The following is a 26,910-nucleotide window of genomic DNA, read 5'->3' as shown; positions in this document are numbered from 1 at the left end:
ACTGCGCTGTCCTAATACTTTCCTTAGCTAGATGTTTTCCAAATTTGTGTTCTAAATTTTTTTCGCATGAAGTCCCACATGCTGATGCTAATTGGAGTTAGTTGAGGCTATTCACATGACGACTGACAAATTGCAGGGACAAATGGTTGACAAACTATTTTGCTGAACTCTATGGATATTATAGTAGTTGAAATTGGTTTTACTAATGATTTGTGCCGATGCTTTAGAATGCATTGAGATTCAAGTTATGATTAGATCATGTTTCTTGCTTCTTCTTCGTTAATAATTGTTAGAAATTGCATTTGATCTGACGTGAGGATTAATCTACATGACTTTAGTATTGTTAATATAAGGGAAATAAACTTACTAAACTTTTACTCATGTCTGTAAAGCCGTGGTGGGTGAAATTTACTGACTCCATTGATTATTGATTTGACTAATGATTATTGATTATTGTGCATTGATCATTGTGTTTCTGCTCTGGAATCATGGTAAGAACATCCTAAACGAGTCAAAAGGTTCATCGACCTTTACGTGTCCCCCTGTAAGTTTACTTATTAAGGACCGACGCGCAAACAAGTGCTAACTTTATCCTTTCTCCTATCTACGTTTCCTGCAGTATGGGGTTCCCAGGTGTCTCCCTGTCCAGCTTCCTCAGCCTATTTTCTTGTACATCTATCTCCCAGGATAGCATTGGCTTGATCACAACCGTTGTCTTAGAACAAAGTCCGAGTACAACAACTTTAAATGCGCCCCATTGAGTAGTGAGGAGAATGTGATGGCCCTATTTTCTATTAAATAATTTTGTATTGTCTTGTGTTGAGTGCTTGAATGATTAATCTTCTAATGTCACCACCTGTAACATTCTTGTAGAATTGGTGGTTTTGGTCCTCCTCAGTGCATGGCTAACAATATACTGTTGTGGTCTGAGAGTATTCTGCATAAATATCCATCTCACTCAATAGGAAGCTGACTCAAAAAGGCTAATTTATCTAGTCTGACAAGTAAATCCTCGATGGGCAAGTAAAACAAGTAATATCTGTATGGAGAGCCCTCCAGGAGTGTTCCAGATCCCACCATGATTGCCAATCTGTGGGCAGATGTCAACATTGATGTTCAAAGTAGCCTAGGGAGTTGAGCTGTCTTGGTCTATAGCAGCAATCAACCTGAAGCTGACAGCCTCCTCTCTACCCTAGTATCACTGGGTACAGCATCAGTATATTCAAGTGTATATTCAGATAGGAAGGTTGTCGGGTCACATTAGGATCTTATACATTTATAAGCACAATATCCATTCTCTCTAACATTCCACTCAATATGACATAACGCCCCTCTTTATCTATTTTGGCTGTAGATACGTGGATACGTCCAGTTCAGGACGCCAATGGCATAGGCCGAGTAGTGTTTATAGTATAACTGCTCCCCCCAATGTTTATGTATGGCTAATCCCTTTACCTGTGTGTGGTTTATTTCGGACAGAAAGGCCACCTATTGTCTTTTCTTTTTAAGTATGATTGGACCTTATATCTCTTTGCAGCGTCATTCAGTCTTCCGACGTTGCAAGTGGGTTACAAGTGGGGTACTTCAAATGTCTGCGTCCCTATTGTCGTAGGAGTAGCCTGGTCATCCTTTCTACCATTGTGAATAATCTCGAGTGGCTTATTGTTTTTGTCCCTTATGTCCCCATGTACAATCAGTGGTACCCATCTGTATTCCTTCGCCCTCTAGAAACCCCGTCAACAAATGTATACCTAGCAACATAGACAGCCAGTCCCCAAGACTGGAAGGCAACAAGTCCTTATCAATAATCAATGTAATACTTCTAATAATTATATGCCAGTGTCCACTATTGAGCACTGTGGATAGTTGAGGGGGGAAGTCTTGGAGCAAGCTAGACCCACAGCCCCAGTCAGTCCTTTACAGTATTCTCTGAGTAATTTTGATCAGGCCTAGTAGCGCCAAATATCCAGAATTGGGCCACACTGACAATATTAGCTTTTGGTTAGTGGGAACATTGTGCAATCTCTGCTGCTCATGAGTTAATCTGCTGTCTTGGGCACTACTTCTGGTATCCACTGTGCTTCCTATGAGGAATGGGACTGATTCAAGTCTGAGTTGGTCTCCTCTCCTGCTGACTTCATGGATGTCTCCACTGTAGTCTGATCCCCCAGGCTCAGTGCTGCTGCTACTGCTTGCTCTATTTCTTGCTGGTGAGCCGAGATGTTGGCCTGCCCTTCTGCCCCAGCACTTTATTTTCCATGTATTTAATGCCACCCAGGTGGGTGCTAGTTGTCCATCCCTGCCGCATATGTGTCCATCCAGCTCAAAACCTCCTGAGCGTCTGTAGAGAATCAAGGGACATTATGGGGTATTACTTTTAGTTTGGCAAAAAACAGAAGGCGATACTCTAAGCCTACGTCTTGAAGTTTCTGTTGAACTTTGATGAATGTTTCTCTACGTTGGTATTCTGCCATAATAAAGTTTGGAAAATCATTGCCTTTCTATTTGTGACGTTGATGTGCCCTCTTTCCTTTACTTTCTGCAGGATCATGTTTCTATCTCAAAAGACCAATAATCTTGCCACCACTAACCTTGGGGCGCTCCTGGGAAAGGTGTTTTTTTTGCTGGGTCTCTGTGCACTTTTTTTCAGTATGTAGAAGCGTGAAAGCCCCTTCGCCAGCATTTCTTGTGCTATCCAAGTTTCTGGGGAATTCTCCTTTGTGGGGTGCACCTCTATTTTGTCTACCAGTCTGGCCGCCCGATTATTATTTCTCCTGGCTCACTCTTCCAAGTGTTCTGTCCTGTACTTGAGTACAAGCTTGTTCTGAGGTCTTGTACACACTTAAGGAGATTTATTCACTGTGGCTTTCAAGTCAGATAGTGTGGATTCTGTTTTGCTAATTAATTCTCACTGCTATGTTCCTCAAGCTCAGTTCAAACCTCACTGTATCTTTGTTATGTTCCAATGTTTCTTTGGTGGATGATAAGCTGCCAGGATAGTCTCTAGCTTACCCATCTTTTTTTAAGCCAATGTGTCACTTTGAAGGGCACTGGAGATAAGAGCTGGTCATCGCTGGGCAGTCAATTGGTGCATTCAACTTTATTTTAGTGTGTGTTTCGAACCCAGGCTTAAGTGGGAGCCAAATTGCTCTTCTTTTAGTTTGGATCTAAAAGATTATGTTAATGATGTTCCCAATAGGCAGGTAATAGTTGGCCATGCTCTAGTTGCACACTATTGGTTGGATGCAGGGGCCTGTTTTAATGCCATGTAAAGGGGCAACCAGCAGTATTCTTAGCTGACAGGGTATCAGTGTTTTTGTCAGTTTTTACCTGGTGGCCTGCTCTACTCTGTATTTCTGATTCATGAATAGCTGCACCCTTTAACTATCAATAGTAGGAAGGTCCCTAAGGGCTGCAGCACATGTTGTGCCACCTTAAGGGACCCCTTACTTAACACATGCACACTGCCATTGTAGATTGTGTGTGTTGGTGGGGAGAAAAATGCAAACTCGACATGGCATCCCCCTCAGGATGCCATGCACACAAAATGCTGCCTGTGGCATAGGTAAGTCACCCCACTAGCAGGCCTTACAGCCCTAAGGCAGGGTGCACTATACCACAGGTGAAGGCATAGCTGCATGAGCAATATGCCCCTATTATTCTTAGACATTTTAAGTACAGTGTGGCCATATTAAGTATATGGTCTGGGAGTCTGTCAAAACGAACTCCACAGCTCCATAATGGCTACTCTGAATACTGGGAAGTTTGGTATCAAACCCACGCTGATGCCAATGTTGGATTTATTACAAAATGCACACAAAGGGCATCTTAGAAGATGCTTCTCTAATTTACCTAATCCGTCAGTGCAGGACTGACTGGTCAGTGCCAGCCTGCCACTGAGATGAGTTTCTGCCCTCTGGGGTGAGAGCCTTTGTGCTCTCTGAGGACAGAAACAAAGCCTGCACTGGGTGGAGGTGCTTCTCACCTCCCTCTGTAGGAACTGTAACACCTGGTGGTGAGCCTCAAAGGCTCATGCCTTTTTTTTACAACACCCCAGGGCATCCCAGCTAGTGGAGATGCCCGCCCCTCCAGCCACTGCCCCCACTTTTGGCGGCAATGCTGGAGGAGATAATGAGAAAAACAAGGAGGAGTCACCCACCAGTCAGAGCAGCCCCTAAGGTGTCCTGAGCTGAGGTGACCCCTGCCTTTAGAAATCTTCCATCTTGAGATTGGAGGATTCCCCCAATAGGATTAGGGATGTGCCCCCCTCCCCTCAGGGAGGAGGCACAAAGAGGGTGTAGCCACCCTCCAGGACAATAGCCATTGGCTACTGCCCCCCAGACCTAAACACACCCCTAAAGTTAGTATTTAGGGGCACCCTAGGACCCAGGAAATCAGATTCCTGCAACCTACAACAAGAAGAAGGACTGCTGACCTGAAAGCCCTGCAGAAACGATGGAGACGACAACTGCTTTGGCCCCAGCCCTACCAGCCTGTCTCCTGTCTCGAAAAACTGCAGCAGCCACGCATCCAACAGGGACCAGCGACCTCTGAAGCCTCAGAGGACTACCCTGAACCTAAGGACCAAGAAACGCCTGTGTTCAACGGCTCTGCTCAACAAACAACAACAATATTGCAACTTTTCTGCAACTTCTAAGGACTTCACTCTTCCCGCCAGAAGCGTGAGACTTCACCCTCTGCACCCGACGCCCCCGGCTTGAGATCCAGAGAACCAACACCACAGCGAGGAATCTCAGGTGACTGCGATCTCGTGAGTAGCTCGAGATGACCCCCACAGCGACGCATGCAGAGAGAATCCAGAGGCTCCCACCTGACCACGACTGTCTGTAACAAGGAACCCGATGCATGGACCAAGCACTGCACCCGCAGCCCCCAGGACCAGAAAGAACCAAACTTCAGTGCAGAAGTGACCACCAGGTGACCCTCTGCCTAGCCCAGTCAGTGGCTGGCCCGAGAAGGCCCCCTGTGCCCTGCCTGCACTGCTAGAGTGACCCCCGGGTCCCTCCATTGAATCCAATAAAAAACCCAACGCCTGCTTTGCACACTGCATCCGTCCGCCCCTGTGCCGCGGAGGGTGTGTTTTGTGTGCCTGCTTGTGTCCCCCCCAGTGCTCTACAAAAAACCCCTGGTCTGCTCCCCAAGGACGCGGGTACTTACCTGTTGGCAGACTGTAACCGGAGCACACCTGTTCTCCATAGGTGCCTATGTGTTTTGGGCACCACTTTGACCTCTGCACCTGACCGGCCCTGAGCTGCTGGTGCGGTAACTTTGGGGTTGCCTTGAACCCCCAACGGTGGGCTGCATATGCCCAGGAATTTAGACTTGTAAGTGTCTTACTTACCTGACAAACTAACCATTCCTTACCTCCCCAGGAACTGTTGATTTTTGCAGTGTCCACTTTTAAAATTGCGTATTGCCATTTTTACTGAAACTGTGTATGCTATTGTTCTAATTCAAAGTTCCTAACTTATCTGTGTGGAGTACCTTGCATTTTATGTATTTACTTCAAATCTTGAACTTGTGGTTCTAAAAATAAATTAGGAAAATATATTTTTCTATATAAAAACTATTGGCCTGGAGTTAAGTCTTTGAGTGTGGATTCCTCATTTATTGCCTGTGTGTGTACAACAAATGCTTAACACTACTAACTACTAAGCCTACTGCTCGACCATACTACCACAAAATAGAGCATTAGAATTATCAAATTATGCCACTATCTTACCTCTAAGGGGAACCTTTCAACTCTGTGCACACTATCTCTTACTGTGAGATAGTATATACAGAGCCAACTTCCTACATGCAGGAGCGCTGGTGAAGGTCGCACTGCTGTCTAAATTTTAGGGCTCTTCTTGTCCCTTGTCCCACATTCTTGCAGCCTCCTCCAGAAGTCCCCAAGGTCTCTGTTGTGGGAGTGCCCTTTTCTATGTCACTTTCAGCCCTTTTTGTACTGCTGTCAATGTTGTCACCACTCAGATGTCTATCTCTGGCACAAGAATGCTCCTCCAAAGTGCATCAGCATTTCCCAGTGGCTGAGATCACTGTCCCTTGTGGTGCCCCGCAACTTCTCTCTGTGTGGGAGCCCAAGGCAGACATCCCACTGTCTAACATTCATGTCCTAATGGCAGTCATTTCCAGCCAACATATTTTCTCCCCAGTGGTTTGGCCTGCCAATAGTCTGATCCTTTTCAGCAGGTCAGTCTCTCAGGGTATTGGTTGTGTCCCCAGTGCAGTTTTTATTCTGTTGGGCACTCTCACCCACACGGCTGCCATCCTCCACCAAAGGATGATTGGAGCTTGTAGTGGCTCACCCAGAGTGCAGGCAAATGGGGTTCTTAAGCCACATTAGCTCTAGGCCACACTCCCTTATATTCTATATTATGGGCTATTATTGTTTTTTTACAGTGTACATTCTGATAGTCTGACTACCACCACCAAAAACACCATCATCAGCAACAGTACTAACACAACCTCTACAATACATATGTGATAGTACTAACATCAATAACAACATGACCATCACCGGGTGACGTGACTTGGTGTGCCAAGATGGGGGACAATCCTCTAAAGAGCTCCGCAAGGATCCCCATAAATCCTTCAAGCCCCTGCACTAGCAGGCAATGTAGGGTATACAATAATCCCCAGAGCTGAAGTTAACTAACAGCACATCAACGGTGCTGGAAAATCCACGGTCCCAATGCTGCAGCTCTGGTTGGCCATGCTGCACCAGCCTACATATGAGCCAGCTGCCCTGGACACTGCCGCAGAGCCCTGAATAAGACAGTGTGTTACTGAGGCTACTGAACTAACATCTCATGGCAGCCGGAAAGCAAGGAGACTAGAAGAACCCAGGGGTGAAAATAGAGATTTGGTGATAAAGTGGTCAACCTAGGAAGCCTGAGGGAGGAGAAGCCTAGCATGTGAGGGTGCTCCCCAACAAGATTGGCGCCAACATGACGAGATACTCTGAGGGTCTCATTTGTGACCATGGGGGTCCAGTCACCTCTCAGAGGCAGCAACCATCAGCTGGAACTCCATAGAGAATTTGAGGCAGGTCAGGGGACAGACACCTGTGGACCCACTCTAGGCGGTGCCCTGGAACTGGACTGCTATACACCTGTTCTCCTTAAGAGTGGCTTCCACCTTGAGAATTTCTGGCATCTGAAAATACACCTGCAGTTATGCCTTGGTGGACTCTGAAGGTCTGCGGTGGGCAGTATCTGGTGTCTGAGGGAAGCTCATCCTGTGAAATTGGTGGCAACCAGAGGAGATACTCCGCAAGGTTCACTTTTGTTGAAGGTGCACAGATGCCTGTTGGAGGTGGGGACCATCAGCTGGGACTCCGTCGAAAAATTTATGTAGGACAGGGGACGATGTGAGGGACTCCTGCTGATTTGTGGCCACCCCAATCCCTGTGGTTACCTGTGGTCCCACTATCCACGGTGTCTTGCAGCTGTTCTGGGGGATGCTTGTGCCAGTCTCCCAGTTCAGAATTGCTGGTACTTAACCCTTTCAGCCTCACTGTCCAGACACAGGCACCCAGATTCGACACCCCCACCCCGAACCATTAAGGAACAAGTTGGCACAGGGATGTATTGGGGATAAGTGGCCTCCCTCTTTCCCCTCCCTCATTCAGCTTGCCCATCAACAGAAGCTGGGATCTTGGAGGTGGGGCCCGGGAAAGTTGAAGCTTGACTGGCTATCTGTTGGGGACTCACAAAGTGGCAGTCCCAGAGGAGACTACCCCCATCCCTCTTTTCTTGCTGCTTCTGTCCTCCCACCTGGACCTGTGTCTATTCTGGACTCACAATATCACTTGTGCACCTGGGCATAAATGTATGTAACACTGCTCACTAACACAACAACCCAGTAACTGCAGTTTGCTAGCTGTTAATTTTACTTTATACTTATCATCACAAGCAGGGTAACCAACAAACTGATAGGTCAAAGATGGATCCTTGGCCCTTCTGCCAGGCTCCAAAGATCTGGGTATACATCTCTAACCAGGGAAAGGTGGGACTGCTCATGCTGTTCTATATCATAGAAGTCAACAAGTAATCCAGAGGGTGGTGAGTCACAGCCCTCTGACAATAATTGACAGTGTCCTACACATATACTCTCCGGATATCCCCGATTTCTGGAGTGACACTGGAGCTGGAACCTAATCATCCATAAAGGCTTGTACGAGATGAAGCTGCTCCCACCTCCAAGGAAACTACCTTAGAAAATTGTACCTGAATGATCCTCTCTGACCTGCCACCATGACTTCAGAGTATCAGGAGTGTGCTGCACTGACTAGATAGAGGCCTGAAAGTCTCCAATCTACAGACAGAATAATTCATATCACTCAATCTTATAGAGAAATACAACACTAGAAACTACAATTAATTAAGTACCAGCACATCTCTTTCTGCTGCACCAAGACCTGCACCAGCCAGTGAAAAGAATTGCTGCATCTGAAACCGGAATCACACTGGCAGAGGACTCTATCAAAGATATGCAAAAGAGAAAAGAGAGTGGATTACTTGACAGGAGCGAGTAGCTCTCTAGGAATGAGAGCAGATGAAGCTGAGAGTCGATTATGTCGAAACAATCTAATCTTCTTCGGATTACGGAGAGAGTTATTGGGAGTGTGAGCCGTGCTGCTTCTTTCCTATTTTTTAGGTTGCAGCCTAACAGGCGGCACAGATGTCTGGTTTGCTAAAGGGGTGTATGACATTACAATGCGAAACGAAAACTCACATGCCTTAACCACGCAGTTTCTACCACGCATATGCTTTTACCACACATTGGAAGTCTACTTAAGGTAAGTATTATAAAAGTAAGTTTATATACATATATATATATATACATATATATATATATATAAAATTCACTGAAAAAAACAATGGTTACAGGGACATTATACTTAAGTTCTGAATTTTCAAGTAACTATAACTCGCGCCCTAAGGTAACTATAACTTACGCCCTCGTCATGCACACCTTTTTCTTCAAAAATTTGACTGCTAATTTTTCATTTATACTTTAAAGGAAATTATAAAAATGTTCATAACTGCTGTAATATCTGGGGTAATTAGCAGGCCCTGTGGCCATGCACAGTGGTGGTTGGATTAACGTGTAGTAGTGAAAATTACTATGAGTTAAAAAACATAGAAATTCAACAAAAAAGCTAAAGGTTACAGGGACGTTATAGTTAGGAAATAGAACTTAAAAAAATATAGAAATTCACCTAAAAAAACAAAGGTTACAGGGACGTTATCATTAGGCTCACATTTTAAACGTACGAAACCATAGAAATTCATCACTAATAGTTAGAGTTATCTCAAGTAACTATAACTTGTGTGGCTCCCCTCCAACTTAACAGCCCCGGGGAGGACAGCGGTCCGAAACGGACCCCCAATACATTTTAAAATGTGTACCCTGGGGAGTTGGCAGTCCCAGGGGCTGCCGGGGGACCACACGCTCCCCTCACATTGTTTGCGTTTAGTGCCCTGGGGAGGTGGTGGTCCCTGGGGCTGCAGGAGGGCCACACACACCCCCATACTGTTTGTGTTAAGTGTCTCGGGAGGTAGTCGTCCCGAGGCTACGGGGGGGCTGCATGGCCCACATGCATCATTTTTGTTCACAGCCCCCGGAGGTGGCAGTCCCCGGGGCAGTGGGGGGGATGCGTGCCCCCTCGCATCAAATCAGTATAAAGCCCTGGGGCTGGGTGGCCCACCGCACACATAATTTTTTTCCCCCGGGGAAGTGGCATTCCCTGGGACAGTGGGGGAGACGGCAGGCTCCCTGCATTAAAATGGGAATGCCTCCGGGACTTGGCCTATCCGGGGGCCTCAGAATAAGCGCTTGTTTTTTTTAAATATTTCCCAGATCTGCTGCAAATCGCGGTGACAATAAAAAAAATGTTTTTTTTTTCTTTTAGCTCTGGGGAGGTTCCCTCTATGCCCGTGTCTCCCGGGTTTTTTTTAATTAAAAAAAATCGGCGATGCAATGCATCAGACGATTTTTTTAACCCCCTCCATGGTGTTGCCCACTGGTCGTGACCCGCACCAGGGAGGTAGTGTGGGCCTCGGCCACTGAAGAGGTTAAATTAGCAAAAACAAAAAAGCTTTTTCTACAGAAACTTGGTGCCAACTCTAACTACCTAGTGGCAACCGCCACTAGGTAATACCTATATATATATATATATATATATATAATTATATTTTGGGGGGGAGACCTTCCAAACCCCTCTTTTTTATTTACCCTTACAATAGCCCTGCCCAGCCCTAAACCCTAGAACAAATCCTTACCACCCAATACCTTTACTCACCTCTAAACCCTGAAAATACCCTAACCACTCATTACCCACCCCTAAACCATAAAAAAACACTGTTACCAACCAATACCCCTACTTACCCTTACCACCCAATACCTTAACCCACCCTTAAACCCTAAAAACACCCTTACCACTCAATATACTTACCCACCCCATAACCCTAAAAATACCCTTAGCACCCAATTTCCTTACCCACCCCTAAACCCTAAAACACCCTTACCACCCAATACCTTTACCCACCCCTAAATCCTAAAAATACCTTTACCACCCTATACCCCCACCCATCCCTACACCTTAAAATCTGGGCCATTGGTATTTTGCAGCAAGAGATGGGTAAATTAAGCAGCAGGGCTGAGTAAATTATGTGGCATGAAAAGGCTAATTATGTGGCACAATGCGCCACATTTTGTAATAATATTACTTAATTAATTTGTCATTTTTAAACTTGGTAACACTATCAGGGCATTGGTTGCACCTCATTTGTACCAATCTAATACCCAAGTATAGCAATAAGCATCAAAAAGGTGACAAGTCTTGCTTTGAAAAGACCCTTTCAATGTGCTGCAACACTATCACTGCATTGTTACTAACTTTTGAACTGTTTGAGCTAGAAACAAATATTTTTTGTTAAAATCTGCAGATTATGCGGTATGTGATGGATCATGTGGCAAATGTGGCAAATCTATAACTATGCGAAAATTGCAGAAGTTGCACAATCGCATAATTCCAGTAGCCCTGCCTAAAATATATTTACCCACCAATACCCCTACCCATCTCTAAACCCCTAACCATCTCTAAACCCCTACCCAACTCTAAACCTAAAACCTTACATATGTATGTATATAAATATATTTATATACACACACACAAACATTTATACTTACCGTAAATGCATGGTAAAGGCATTTGCATGGTAAAAAATGTGTAGCACAGCACTGCGCAGTAAAATCTGCCTGTGAAATCTATTTCTCTTGCTAAAGACATCTTATGGGCATTCAGAAAACTGGCCTAGGAATGTGTTCTGCCAGTTGTTTGCCATTGGCTTTGTGATCTGAAATTCACATTTTCTTCCTTTCCATTTGCTGGCTTTATTTGTTTTAGGCTGTCCATCTTGAGTTTGTACCTTCCCTTGCCTAATCCTTATTTACAGTATCCTCTGGGTGCTCCCTTTCTGTATACAGGTCTGTAAATCTTGTTCTTATCTCTCATCACATTTGATGTGCATTTAAAGAGCGAGGTCAAATGTCAGATGCTGTCTTCTGATGGCACTTGTTTACTTTTCTTTCTCTGACTTCAGGCTGAGAGGATTTATTTGACAATCTTGGTGGATGCTGCAGCTAGGAAAGGGTTTTTCTAGCCTATAACAACATTTAAATGAACTGTGTTTATATTTCAGAATACATAAGAATTAGGAACACAAATGAAGCACATTGTTGTTATTTCTGAAGTCTGCTGGAAACAAATACTTTAATATGATCAAAACAAATCATTACACTAGGTTATGCACTTCACACACATTTTCATCTGTGCACTGTATAGTTTTATTAGTAAAACTGTATGTCTGTACAAATGTAAGGGTAATTTCAATTTAAAATGTGTTGTCTGTAATGGCAGTGTGCTACCACACCCAGAATACTCCACTCTATGTCACTCCACTCTACTCTGCACCACTCCACACCACTGTGCTCAACTCTGTAGCACTCGACACCTCTCTGCTCCACTCCGCACCATTGCACTTTACACCACTCCTCAGCACTGCACTCTGGCCCACTCCACTCTACGCCACTTCACGCTATGCCTCTCTACTCAACCCTGTACCACTCTACTCTATGTCAATGCACTCTTTACCACTGTAATCTACACCATTCCACTCTTTGCCACTGCACTATACACCACTCTAGTCAAAGCCACACCAATCTGCTCAGCACAACTTCACTCTACGCCACTCTGCAACACTGCACTCTATGCCAATACACTCTATGCCAGTGCACTTTACTGTATAACGCTCAACTCTATGCCCCTGCACTCTACGCCAGTCCACTGTATGCCGCTCTAACTCTGCACCACTGCACTCATTATATGCCAATTTATGCAACTGCTCTCTACCCTGCACCACGTCACGCTACTTCACTCTACCCTGAAACAATCTACTCTATGCCACTGCACTCTACGCCATTCTACTCCATGTCACTTCACTCTTTACCACTGAACTCTACACCACTCTGCTCTTAACCACTACACTCTACACTACTGCACTATCATTGCATTCTACTCTGCATCACTGTACTCTACGCCACTGCTCTCCACACCATTCTACACCACTGCACTCTGACACTCTGCTTTGGAACACTGCACTCTCTTTTACTGAAGTCTACACCACTCTTCTATGCACTACTCCAATGTACTCTATGGTACTATACTCTATACTGCACCATTCTAGGCTGCTCTACTCTGCAGCACTCTGTGCCACTGCACTCTTGCCACTCAACTCTACACCGCTGCCCTCTGCATCACTCAACTTTACGCCACTCCACTCTGCACTCTACTATGCACCACACTAATCTACGCCACTTCATTCTACAATGCTGCATTGTACGTTGCTGAATTAAATGCCACTGCACTCTGCAGCACTATACTCTGCAACACTCAATGCCAATGCACTCTACACCAGTTTATTCTACTCCATGCCATCCAGTATAAGTCACTCTACACAACTCCACATTGAGCCACTTCAATACACAACACTCTCTGTCACTTGACTCTACATAATTCTACTCCACTCTTCGCTATTTCACTCTACAACACTCTACGCCATTCTCCTTTATGCCACAAACTTTTAGCCATGCTGAACAGCTGCCACATTGGTGTACAACATGACTAAAACACATCCGGCAACGTCAATAGCTCTTGCATAGGAGACCTACTGGCTTTGCCAATGCTTGTTTCTTTTCCCTCTTTAGCAATTACGTGATTAATATGGCCCCAGCCATACCTTCTGTTCAGTCCCAGACTTTCAACTCAAGATATCAATGAAATGCACAAGGCTTCGGGCCCACGCTCCCCGACGATGGGTGCCAGGACTCGCCTTGAAGTACAATTTGGCTATTTTACACTACATGGGCAGTTCACTGGTGAAAAAATGTCGCTCCCGTAACAATAAAAAAACACAACGATTAGACAAGATGATGAATTCTTATTAAATATATTCCAAACAGTTTCTAGACTGTGAAAATTGGAATGCAGCCTACATTTTTATTACAAAACGAGAAGGTGTTTTTTTAAGGAAGAAAAGGGTTGTTATAGAAATGTTTGTAGTTGGCAATGCGACAGCTATACTGTTTTCTTAGCTGAAATGTGGTCGGACAAAACAAGCATGCATTAACAGCCTTGTGTAGTTTCGAACGTAATATTATTTTGAAATATCTAAACTGTTTTACATCAGACATTTTAAACACCTTGTATATGACAACTATAAAATGTGTTCATTGTATGTTCTGTTGGTAGGTTCTGCGTACATCAGTTTGCTTTTGTTGCCAAAATCTGCTTTTTAAGAACAATGCACATTTCATGGTCGTTTCAAAGGCCTTAGGGAAAGGTTCACAATTATACTAATTACACAATTACACTAATTGTACAATTACACTCATTGTACATATTAAATGTATCCCACGAAGGAAGACGAATGGCAATGACAAGGTTCAGAGAGAGAGAAGCATGCAGGAATGGAAGTTAAACAAAAGAGTGGATTGTTAATAGAGAATAATAAATAAAACTGACGCAATTAAGGAAAAATACCCACCTGTGATCAAAGCCCATTGAGCAAAATTAAAGCAGATAAAAGAGAAACACAAGATAGAAGCATACCTAGAGACAAAGGAAACGTGAAGCACTAGTGACCTGTACCCAATTTAGAGGGAAAAAAACAACAAATCAATACTCAGTAGCAGCAAAATCACATATTTCACTCTGTTTGCGGACAAATAACTTTAGAAGGAGTGGGTCCTTTGGAAAATCTGCGTTGCAAGCTTTCATTTCCTGGCCTCCTCGAAAGATGGTGAAAACTGGTCACTGAGTGCTGGACAAGCAAGATTTTAAAAAGAGTGTACGAGTGAGGGAACTACATGGCACCGTATATGCCACAAAAAGTGGTGTGATTGTGTAGCCATTCCAGGAAAGATATCTCACAAAATCAGAAGCAGTATTAAAATGGGAAAAAATAATTCTGAAAAACTGTACTAAAAAAAAAACTAGTGATGACGCAAGATGATAGCCATTCCCCTGGTAGCCATCTTTATACACAGCCAGTGTAGGGAGCCATCAGCTTCCAATAGGCAGTTCCTCTGCTAGCCAAGTTTTTGGAGAAATGTTTTGATTGACTGCCGGAAACAATACATGGACACATATGTAAGCATACCCTTGTTGACTTCCAGGTAACCCTTAGGTCTTCTTAACGGGCAGTGTAGAACAAGACACTGCAGCACTCAGAAGTCACAGCTGCTCCTCCAGTCCTTGTTTCGATCCCCATGTTCCTTGGTTTGCTGCTGTTAGGATGTAGACTAATGATTTGCACAATCCCTCTCAAAATGGTGGTGAACAGGCCCCGATATTTTATTCTATGCAGGTGAATCTTTCTAGTGGAACTAGAGATGAACCTGAAGCAGGCCCAAGAAGCTCTCACATAGTTAAGCTTTGAAATAAAAGAACACCCTCAAAGATGAAGAATGAAAACGCACACTGCCATTTTCTGTTAACTCAAGAGTATGTTCAACAACCCATCCAGAAACTCTAAAATATTTACACGCAAGAACACATATCTGAATGGATTAAATCAGGAGACGTGACTAGGACAGACAAACCTTAAGCGTAGGCCTCTTTATCTCTTATTTGTTTTGTAAATGCAAGAGCGTACAGAGGAGGCGGCTTCTTCACAACCACATACCTCTTAGAAGTATATGTCTGTTTTACAAAGAAACCCCACACAATAAAGTGCCTCCGACCCAGCCATCACTTCTCAATTGCCCTCGAGATTCTGAGTTTGTCATTCAACCTCTCAACCTTCAGGAACACTTTGAAGCCCTGGCCATGATCCCAAAGTTAAGGAGAAGCCTTTTTTCCTCCTCTCCTCTCTTAATGAATGCCCGTGCTTTTCTTTTTTTACACTATGCACTGTGTAACTGTCCCATCTATTCATTACTCTACAGCGAATAGCAAGCTTACAAACTTCCGGGGGGGGGGGGGGTATTATTGCTGATAGAGACCATCAGCATTGTCTGACCAAAAAAAGTCGGGTTGTATTTATAAAGCATCCGACAAAATATCTTGTTTTGCTTTTAAAATATTAATATGGCGTTGCTGCAGTGCTAAAATAGCACAGACAAGCGGCCTGTAAAAGCCACAGGACATAAGATGCTGTTTCTGAAATACTGCCTTGATAAAGAAAGGCAAGTGAAAAATGATATTTCATGAAACACGAAGACCAATCCCTGGGTGAGGGACCGAGTCTTCATCTAACTTTGTTTTGGATCATTGATACTGGCAGACATGTTCAAATGGAGCACATCATTATATCAGATCCAAAAAACGGTTCTCCTGATGGTAGTGCGCTGTACATATAGTGCATTGAAATCATAAGGGGCTTTTTAAAAGAATCGCGTGATCTAACTATAGGTGAGGTATTGTTTAAATTAGTTTGGGTCATAATTAAGCAAGGCTGGATTGCACGGCCATTTTAGGTAGCCAATCGACTACATAGGGGGTGATTCTAACCCTGGCGGTCGGTGATAAAGCGGCGGCCAAACCGCCAACAGGCCGGCGGTCCAAAAAATGGAATTCTGACCCTGGCGGGAACCGCCAACACAGCCCGCCACAATAACACTCCGACCGCCACGGCGGGACCGACAAACAGCGCGGCGGTCACCGCCAACAGCCAGGCGGCAGACAATGTACCGCCCACACTATCATGACCCACCAATCCGCCACCTTTTCCGGGGCAGGAGCCCCGCTGATAAAAACACGGCGGAAACAGACTACGAATGTGAAAACGCTCACCTCTACGCACTCCACGAGTACGGAGGACAGCATGGAACCCGAATTGAACATCATACCTGCTCTCGTCTACCTGCTCATCTACCACGAGTACGAACTCCGGCGCAGACGTCAACGGTGAGTACAGCACCTACGACACACGGGAGGGGGGAGGACGAAAGGTTACGGGCACACACATATGCAACCCCCCCCCAATATGTACACACCAATGCAGAGCAACAAGTCACAGTGACATCAACCAAACCCCCGTAAAAAATGCAATGACATTTCAAAATTGTCAATAAATATTTATGTCCAAAATAGCCTCCGATAAGTATTGGTCAACTAGCCAGAATATTTACATTTAAAAAGTCTATATACACAGCAGTGGACAACTGCAGAAATCAGTCCTGCATATTTTACGTAGTAACGATTTGTCCGTGGGCCAAAGTGTAGCAACACAAGGGCAAAGCCCACACACGAGACCTGAGTCCTTTGGAGAGAACACTGCAGGGGCATCTGATGACAAAACTACAGGCACCTCAGGGGGAAGGGAAGGGGGGGCACCTCAGCCACATGAGTCCACAACGCCAGACCCACGAAGGGGCCACCATGCCCACTGCCATATCCTGGGGAGTTCAAAGCCACAGTCTCTCAATGTCTCTACAGTGGTTGGATTGCCCACTGCCATATCCTGGGGAGTGCAAAACCACAGTCTCTCAATGTCTCTACAGTGGTTGGATTGCCCACTGCCATATCCTGGGGAGTGCTTGACAGGAAGGGCCCAGCGGAGAGGTGCTTGAGACGGCGGGGCCCAGCGGAGCGGTGCTTGACAGGAAGGGCCCAGCGGAGCGGTGCTTGAGACGGCGGGGCCCAGCGGAGCGGTGCTTGACAGGAAGGGCCGAGCGGAGCGGTGCTTGAGACGGCGGGGCCCAGCGGAGCGGTGCTTGACAGGAATGGCCCAGCGGAGCGGTGCTTGAGACGGCGGGGCCCAGCGGAGCGGTGCTTGACAGGAAGGGCCCAGCGGAGCGGTGCTTGAGACGGCGGGGCCCAGCGGAGCGGTGCTTGACAGGAAGGGCCGAGCGGAGCGGTGCTTGAGACGGCGGGGCCCAGCGGAGCGGTGCTTGACAGGAAGGGCCCAGCGGAGCGGTGCTTGAGACGGCGGGGCCCAGCGGAGCGGTGCTTGACAGGAAGGGCCCAGCGGAGCGGTGCTTGAGACGGCAGGGCCCAGCGGAGCGGTGCTTGACAGGAAGGGCCGAGCGGAGCGGTGCTTGAGACGGCGGGGCCCAGCGGAGCGGTGCTTGACAGGAAGGGCCCAGCGGAGCGGTGCTTGAGACGGCGGGGCCCAGCGGAGCGGTGCTTGACAGGAAGGGCCCAGCGGAGCGGTGCTTGACAGGAAGGGCCCAGCGGAGCGGTGCTTGAGACGGCGGGGCCCAGCGGAGCGGTGCTTGACAGGAAGGGCCGAGCGGAGCGGTGCTTGAGACGGCGGGGCCCAGCGGTGCTCTTCTGCACGGCGGGGCCCTGTTCAGCGGTGCTCTTCTGCACGGCGGGGCCCTGTTCAGCGGTGCTCTTCTGCACGGCGGGGCCCTGTTCAGCGGTGCCTGTCTTCACGGCGGGGCCCTGTTCAGCGGTGCCTGTCTTCACAGCGGGGCCCTGTTCAGCGGTGCCTGTGTTCACGGCGGGGCCCTGTTCAGCGGTGCCTGTCTTCACGGCGGGGCCCTCTTCAGCGGTGCTCTTCCAGGAAGTCTAGGGAGCCAGACCTGGGCTGGACACCCTGATCACTTGCCCTCCGACTGTGCAGTGGCAGGCCCCTTCGGGGATGGAGTCCTGGGCCCTTTGCTGTCGTCCCTTGCAGGCGGGATGGGGCTTGCGGGGCCCTCCAGCTCCGCGCTCCGGATGGATGACCTCTCCGCCCTGCTGCCCTTTCGCTCCTTAGATGGGGCTCTCGGGCCCTTGCCTCCCCTGGCTGTTGTGGCAGGTGAAGTGGCCGTTGTTGGCTCCTTGGGGGCAGCCGTCTCAGTCCTCTCACGGCAGCCCTTCAGTTTACGTGTCCTCTTGCCTGGGGGTGGGCTGGATGTCCCCTTGCTGCTCAGTGAAGTGTCACTGCCGCCAAAGGGTGGACTCCAGAAGCCATGCACCACTTGGACACTCGAAGCTGGGCTGGTGGTGGCTGAGGTGCTCTTGGGACTCTTAACCGATGGAGGGGGTGGGTCAGGGGAGGGAAAGAGGTTAAGATTAGAGAGGTAACATTTCTTAGGACCAAGGTAAAGGGTAGGAGTAGTGGTGATGGAAGTGGAGGAAGAGGATGTGGTTGTAGGAGAGTCAGGTGTGCTGTCTTTGGGTGCAGGTGACTGAGGCGTAGGCTGTCGTGAGGTGGTTGGCTGTTGTTTGGGTGTCTGCCTGCGTTTATGTGTCTTGGAAGAGGGGGTGACAGACACAGTGGGAGAGGACACAGGGGACGTGTAGATGGCAGTGGGGGTGGTGACTGCACGTGTGAGGACTGTATTGGAGGGTGTGCTGGTGATGGAAGCACTGGCTGATGGTGGTGTGCATGCAGGTGTGAGTGTAGACGTCACAGGGAGGGAGGAGGGAGATGAGGAGGAGGGGGACACAGAGGTGGTAGTGACTGTTGGAATGTCTGCATCTGGGTGTTGCTGGGGTGAATGCTTGTGTGTCCTGTGGTGCTTGTGTCTGGATGATCTGGCCTTGGGTGTTGAGGTGTGTGCAGGCTGGTCTGATGGTGTGGATGGGATAGGCTGAGGGACAGGAGACAGAGAAAGGGTGGAGGCAGTTAGAAGAGGGAGGCTGGAGACAGGGACAATGGCTGCCGTCAGTGCTGAGGCCAGAGCAGTGAACGATCGTTGAAGGGCAGCCTGACCCGAATGAATGCCCTCCAGGTAGGCATTGCTCCGATGCACCTCCCTTTCCACCCCCTGGATGGCATTCAAAAGGGTAGTCTGCCCAACAATGAGCGTCCTCACGAGGTCAATGAGCTCCGCACTGAGGGCAGCAGGGGTAACTGGGGCAGGGGCTGAGGTGCCTGGGGCGAAGGAGACGCCCGCCTTCCTGGGCGAGCGGGCACGGAGCGAAGGCTGAGGGGCTGCTGGGAGGGCGGAGCTGGAGCGCTGGGTGGCGGCTGTACCTGTGGAGGCGGGGGGCCCGGATGTTGCCGCCACCGCTAGGGAGCTCCCAAACGAGGGCGTGTCCGTGCCGCTGGTGTCTTCTCCGGTCCCCGTTGTGGTGCTCCCCTCGCCCTCCGGATCACTGGTGCCCTCGGTGTCTGTTCCAGTGCCCACCGGGGCATTGTGACTTGCAGCTCCCTCGTGCTCCGACGCCAATTCTCCTCCGCCTGATGATGCTGATGCACAAGAAGACAAAGAATAAGGGTGGGGGAGAAATAATACAAAGTTGAGTGTATGCCTTGTCAATACCGTTGGCGGAGAGGACAGACACAGGTGCCTCATGCACTAAGCCGCGAAATTGGGGTACACTACTCAGTACTTCTGACTAGGCCAACAGGTCTAGGGACAACAGACGCGCACATGGGTGATGCAGGACCATGGATAGCTGTACATGGCACCCTACAGAGGTGGGGGGCGGGGGCACAGGGCCATGTCTAAAGGAGGGGACTACACTACAGAAAGCGCCCTGGCCTAGTGTCACCCACGGCCCTCCTCCCCCACCCAGACGCCTCAACTGCGCTTAAGGATAGCAGAATGTGCAGGTACTCACCCCCTTGTGTCTGCTGTGATGTCCTCAAGCGCCCATCCAAATCAGGATAGGCCACCGCCAGGATCTGGGACATCAGGGGGGTCAGGGTATGACTGGCACCCCTCCTAGGTCGGGAGGCCATCCCCAGCAGTGACTCGGCGGTCTTTCGGGTTCCGCGGCGGATGTCCTCCCACCTCTTGCGGCAGTGGGTGCCCCGTCTGGTGTAGACCCCCAGGGCCCGGACTTCCTTGGCGATGGCACGCCAAATGTCGATTTTCTGATGGGCGCTCACCTGTTAGACATGTACAGGGTGGGAAAGAGAATACGTGAAATTTCGGCATGTTTGGAGTACATGCCCCCCCCTCCCCAACCTTGCCATGTGGCCCATTCTCTCATCTGTCGTGCGTTGCAGTCCTCATTTTCTCCCCACCCCAACAACTTACATCCACCCCACTCCACACAGGCATAACCCATTCAATGTGCACTCAGTGTACTCACCTGTTGGTCTGGAGGACCGTAGAGTAGCGCATACTGGGGGAGGACCCCATCCACTAGTTTCTCCAACTCTTCAGACGTGAAGGCAGGGGCCCTTTTCCCAGTCGCAGCAGCCATTGTCACTTCCAGACCGAGGTCACAGCAGCACTTGCAGTATAGGTCCTCTCCTGTGGATGATCAGGTATCGAGTGATTAGGCAGATAGAATATGGCGGTCACGCCCGCGGCGGTGCGTACCGCGACCGCCGGCGCACATCGTCATTGGCTCCTGAATCCCATAGGGTTCAATGTTAACCAATGCGGGTTCGTATAGCGGTCTTTGACCGCCTACCGCCACGGTGTGCCACGCCAGCGCATTGACCTCACATCCCATTGTCCCACTTCACCGGTCAGGCAGCCGCCATTTCAAGGGCCCACATGGCTTAATTTCAACTGCGTCACACAGGCCTAGGCCTTGCATTGCCACACATCCAAACATAGCCATCCACACCTTTTCGTGTACTGTGCATGCAGTGGTGAACGTACCTGTGACTTGCTTTACTCTGTGCTCCATGTTGTCCTTCCTAGGCACCGTCCGCTGGGACTTGCGAGGAGAAGGACGAATCCTCGCGTGTACCGCCCGCTGGTGGACCTGTCGACAATGGAAGAACGCCACATCATACTACGATACCGACTTGACCGAGCCACTATACATGAACTGTGTGCCCAGCTGGAGCCAGCCCTGATGTCCCTCATCCGCCAACCCACAGGAATTCCCCCTCTAGTGCAGGTTCTGTCAGTCCTCCATTTTTTGGTAAGTGGCTCATTCCAGACAACAGTGGCCATGTCATCTGGAATGTCTCAGCCTATGTTTTCAAAAATCTTGTCTAGAGTGTTGTCTGCCCTGACGAAACACATGCAGCGCTACATTGTATTCCCTGAGGAGGTTGATTTGGCCACTGTGAAGGGTGATTTTTATGCCCTTGGACATATCCCCAACATAATTGGTGCCATTGATGGGACCCATGTGGCTTTAGTACCCCCAAAAGACGATGAGCAGGTGTACAGAAACAGGAAAAGTTACCATTCGATGAACGTTCAGGTGGTCTGTTTGGCTGACCAGTACATCTCCCATGTGAATGCCATGTTCCCTGGGTCAGTGCATGACGCATATGTGATGCGAAATAGCAGCATCCCTTATGTGATGAAACAGCTACAGAGACAACGTGTGTGGCTAATTGGTGACTCTGGTTACCCCAACCTGCCTTGGCTATTGACCCCAGTGAGGAATCCCCGGACCAGGGCAGAGGAACGGTACAATGAGGCCCATGGGCGAACTAGGAGGGTCATTGAAAGAACCTTTGGCCTCCTGAAGGCCAGGTTTAGGTGCCTACATATGACAGGGGGATCCCTGATGTACTCACCAAAGAAGGTGTGCCAGATCATCGTGGCCTGCTGTATGCTTCACAATTTGGCATTGCGACGTCAGGTGCCCTTCCTGCAGGAGGATGGTCCAGATGGTGGTGTTGAAGCAGCTGTGGAGCCTGCGGAGAGTGAAGAGGAGGAAGACGAAGAGGACGACCCAGACAACAGGGACAGAGTTATCCTACAGTATTTTCAGTAGCACACAGGTAGGAATCACCCACGCCATTTACCATTTAGTGAATGCCCCCTGCATCTTTACTTTGTGTATTTCCCCCCAGTTCTTTTAACCTGAAGTTTACTTTTCCCTTCCCTTTTCAGTGCTGTATGACCCACTGCGTGACTTCTGCCTGGTTAGCCCATGGACTAATGCTTATTGACATCGGTATGTTGTCCACACATATATAACAGAACATTATTGATAAGTAATGTGTTATACATTTGTAAATAATACAGGCTGACTCCACGAAGGGGCCAACATGCCCACTGCCATATCCTTGGGAGTGCAAAGCCACAGTCTCTCAATGTCTCTACAGTGGTTGGATTGCCCACTGCCATATCCTGGGGAGTGCAAAACCACAGTCTCTCAATGTCTCTACAGTGGTTGGATTGCCCACTGCCATATCCTGGGGAGTGCTTGACAGGAAGGGCCCAGCGGAGAGGTGCTTGAGACGGCGGGGCCCAGCGGAGCGGTGCTTGACAGGAAGGGCCCAGCGGAGCGGTGCTTGAGACGGCGGGGCCCAGCGGAGCGGTGCTTGACAGGAAGGGCCGAGCGGAGCGGTGCTTGAGACGGCGGGGCCCAGCGGAGCGGTGCTTGACAGGAAGGGCCCAGCGGAGCGGTGCTTGAGACGGCGGGGCCCAGCGGAGCGGTGCTTGACAGGAAGGGCCCAGCAGAGCGGTGCTTGAGACGGCAGGGCCCAGCGGAGCGGTGCTTGACAGGAAGGGCCGAGCGGAGCGGTGCTTGAGACGGCGGGGCCCAGCGGAGCGGTGCTTGACAGGAAGGGCCCAGCGGAGCGGTGCTTGAGACGGCGGGGCCCAGCGGAGCGGTGCTTGACAGGAAGGGCCCAGCGGAGCGGTGCTTGACAGGAAGGGCCCAGCGGAGCGGTGCTTGAGACGGCGGGGCCCAGCGGAGCGGTGCTTGACAGGAAGGGCCGAGCGGAGCGGTGCTTGAGACGGCGGGGCCCAGCGGTGCTCTTCTGCACGGCGGGGCCCTGTTCAGCGGTGCTCTTCTGCACGGCGGGCCCTGTTCAGCGGTGCTCTTCTGCACGGCGGGGCCCTGTTCAGCGGTGCCTGTCTTCACGGCGGGGCCCTGTTCAGCGGTGCCTGTGTTCACGGCGGGGCCCTGTTCAGCGGTGCCTGTCTTCACGGCGGGGCCCTCTTCAACGGTGCTCTTCCAGGAAGTCTAGGGAGCCAGACCTGGGCTGGACACCCTGATCACTTGCCCTCCGACTGTGCAGTGGCAGGCCCCTTCGGGGATGGAGTCCTGGGCCCTTTGCTGTCGTCCCTTGCAGGCGGGATGGGGCTTGCGGGGCCCTCCAGCTCCGCGCTCCGGATGGATGACCTCTCCGCCCTGCTGCCCTTTCGCTCCTTAGATGGGGCTCTCGGGCCCTTGCCTCCCCTGGCTGTTGTGGCAGGTGAAGTGGCCGTTGTTGGCTCCTTGGGGGCAGCCGTCTCAGTCCTCTCACGGCGGCCCTTCAGTTTACGTGTCCTCTTGCCTGGGGGTGGGCTGGATGTCCCCTTGCTGCTCAGTGAAGTGTCACTGCCGCCAAAGGGTGGACTCCAGAAGCCATGCACCACTTGGACACTCGAAGCTGGGCTGGTGGTGGCTGAGGTGCTCTTGGGACTCTTAACCGATGGAGGGGGTGGGTCAGGGGAGGGAAAGAGGTTAAGATTAGAGAGGTAACATTTCTTAGGACCAAGGTAAAGGGTAGGAGTAGTGGTGATGGAAGTGGAGGAAGAGGATGTGGTTGTAGGAGAGTCAGGTGTGCTGTCTTTGGGTGCAGGTGACTGAGGCGTAGGCTGTCGTGAGGTGGTTGGCTGTTGTTTGGGTGTCTGCCTGCGTTTATGTGTCTTGGAAGAGGGGGTGACAGACACAGTGGGAGAGGACACAGGGGACGTGTAGATGGCAGTGGGGGTGGTGACTGCACGTGTGAGGACTGTAGTGGAGGGTGTGCTGGTGATGGAAGCACTGGCTGATGGTGGTGTGCATGCAGGTGTGAGTGTAGACGTCACAGGGAGGGAGGAGGGAGATGAGGAGGAGGGGGACACAGAGGTGGTAGTGACTGTTGGAATGTCTGCATCTGGGTGTTGCTGGGGTGAATGCTTGTGTGTCCTGTGGTGCTTGTGTCTGGATGATCTGGCCTTGGGTGTTGAGGTGTGTGCAGGCTGGTCTGATGGTGTGGATGGGATAGGCTGAGGGACAGGAGACAGAGAAAGGGTGGAGGCAGTTAGAAGAGGGAGGCTGGAGACAGGGACAATGGCTGCCGTCAGTGCTGAGGCCAGAGCAGTGAACGATCGTTGAAGGGCAGCCTGACCCGAATGAATGCCCTCCAGGTAGGCATTGCTCCGATGCACCTCCCTTTCCACCCCCTGGATGGCATTCAAAAGGGTAGTCTGCCCAACAATGAGCGTCCTCACGAGGTCAATGAGCTCCGCACTGAGGGCAGCAGGGGTAACTGGGGCAGGGGCTGAGGTGCCTGGGGCGAAGGAGACGCCCGCCTTCCTGGGCGAGCGGGCACGGAGCGAAGGCTGAGGGGCTGCTGGGAGGGCGGAGCTGGAGCGCTGGGTGGCGGCTGTACCTGTGGAGGCGGGGGGCCCGGATGTTGCCGCCACCGCTAGGGAGCTCCCAAACGAGGGCGTGTCCGTGCCGCTGGTGTCTTCTCCGGTCCCCGTTGTGGTGCTCCCCTCGCCCTCCGGATCACTGGTGCCCTCGGTGTCTGTTCCAGTGCCCACCGGGGCATTGTGACTTGCAGCTCCCTCGTGCTCCGACGCCAATTCTCCTCCGCCTGATGATGCTGATGCACAAGAAGACAAAGAATAAGGGTGGGGGAGAAATAATACAAAGTTGAGTGTATGCCTTGTCAATACCGTTGGCGGAGAGGACAGACACAGGTGCCTCATGCACTAAGCCGTGAAATTGGGGTACACTACTCAGTACTTCTGACTAGGCCAACAGGTCTAGGGACAACAGACGCGCACATGGGTGATGCAGGACCATGGATAGCTGTACATGGCACCCTACAGAGGTGGGGGGCGGGGGCACAGGGCCATGTCTAAAGGAGGGGACTACACTACAGAAAGCGCCCTGGCCTAGTGTCACCCACGGCCCTCCTCCCCCACCCAGACGCCTCAACTGCGCTTAAGGATAGCAGAATGTGCAGGTACTCACCCCCTTGTGTCTGCTGTGATGTCCTCAAGCGCCCATCCAAATCAGGATAGGCCACCGCCAGGATCTGGGACATCAAGGGGGTCAGGGTATGACTGGCACCCCTCCTAGGTCGGGAGGCCATCCCCAGCAGTGACTCGGCGGTCTTTCGGGTTCCGCGGCGGATGTCCTCCCACCTCTTGCGGCAGTGGGTGCCCCGTCTGGTGTAGACCCCCAGGGCCCGGACTTCCTTGGCGATGGCACGCCAAATGTCGATTTTCTGATGGGCGCTCACCTGTTAGACATGTACAGGGTGGGAAAGAGAATACGTGAAATTTCGGCATGTTTGGAGTACATGCCCCCCCCCTCCCCAACCTTGCCATGTGGCCCATTCTCTCATCTGTCGTGCGTTGCAGTCCTCATTTTCTCCCCACCCCAACAACTTACATCCACCCCACTCCACACAGGCATAACCCATTCAATGTGCACTCAGTGTACTCACCTGTTGGTCTGGAGGACCGTAGAGTAGCGCATACTGGGGGAGGACCCCATCCACTAGTTTCTCCAACTCTTCAGACGTGAAGGCAGGGGCCCTTTCCCCAGTCGCAGCAGCCATTGTCACTTCCAGACCGAGGTCACAGCAGCACTTGCAGTATAGGTCCTCTCCTGTGGATGATCAGGTATCGAGTGATTAGGCAGATAGAATATGGCGGTCACGCCCGCGGCGGTGCGTACCGCGACCGCCGGCGCACATCGTCATTGGCTCCTGAATCCCATAGGGTTCAATGTTAACCAATGCGGGTTCGTATAGCGGTCTTTGACCGCCTACCGCCACGGTGTGCCACGCCAGCGCATTGACCTCACATCCCATTGTCCCACTTCACCGGTCAGGCAGCCGCCATTTCAAGGGCCCACATGGCTTAATTTCAACTGCGTCACACAGGCCTAGGCCTTGCATTGCCACACATCCAAACATAGCCATCCACACCTTTTCGTGTACTGTGCATGCAGTGGTGAACGTACCTGTGACTTGCTTTACTCTGTGCTCCATGTTGTCCTTCCTAGGCACCGTCCGCTGGGACTTGCGAGGAGAAGGACGAATCCTCGCGTGTACCGCCCGCTGGTGGACCTGTCGACAATGGAAGAACGCCACATCATACTACGATACCGACTTGACCGAGCCACTATACATGAACTGTGTGCCCAGCTGGAGCCAGCCCTGATGTCCCTCATCCGCCAACCCACAGGAATTCCCCCTCTAGTGCAGGTTCTGTCAGTCCTCCATTTTTTGGTAAGTGGCTCATTCCAGACAACAGTGGCCATGTCATCTGGAATGTCTCAGCCTATGTTTTCAAAAATCTTGTCTAGAGTGTTGTCTGCCCTGACGAAACACATGCAGCGCTACATTGTATTCCCTGAGGAGGTTGATTTGGCCACTGTGAAGGGTGATTTTTATGCCCTTGGACATATCCCCAACATAATTGGTGCCATTGATGGGACCCATGTGGCTTTAGTACCCCCAAAAGACGATGAGCAGGTGTACAGAAACAGGAAAAGTTACCATTCGATGAACGTTCAGG

This window comes from Pleurodeles waltl, chromosome 1_1 (assembly GCF_031143425.1).
Source record: "Pleurodeles waltl isolate 20211129_DDA chromosome 1_1, aPleWal1.hap1.20221129, whole genome shotgun sequence".
Classification (NCBI taxonomy): Eukaryota; Metazoa; Chordata; class Amphibia; order Caudata; family Salamandridae; genus Pleurodeles; species Pleurodeles waltl.
Note: the sequence above shows the minus strand (reverse complement) of the source record.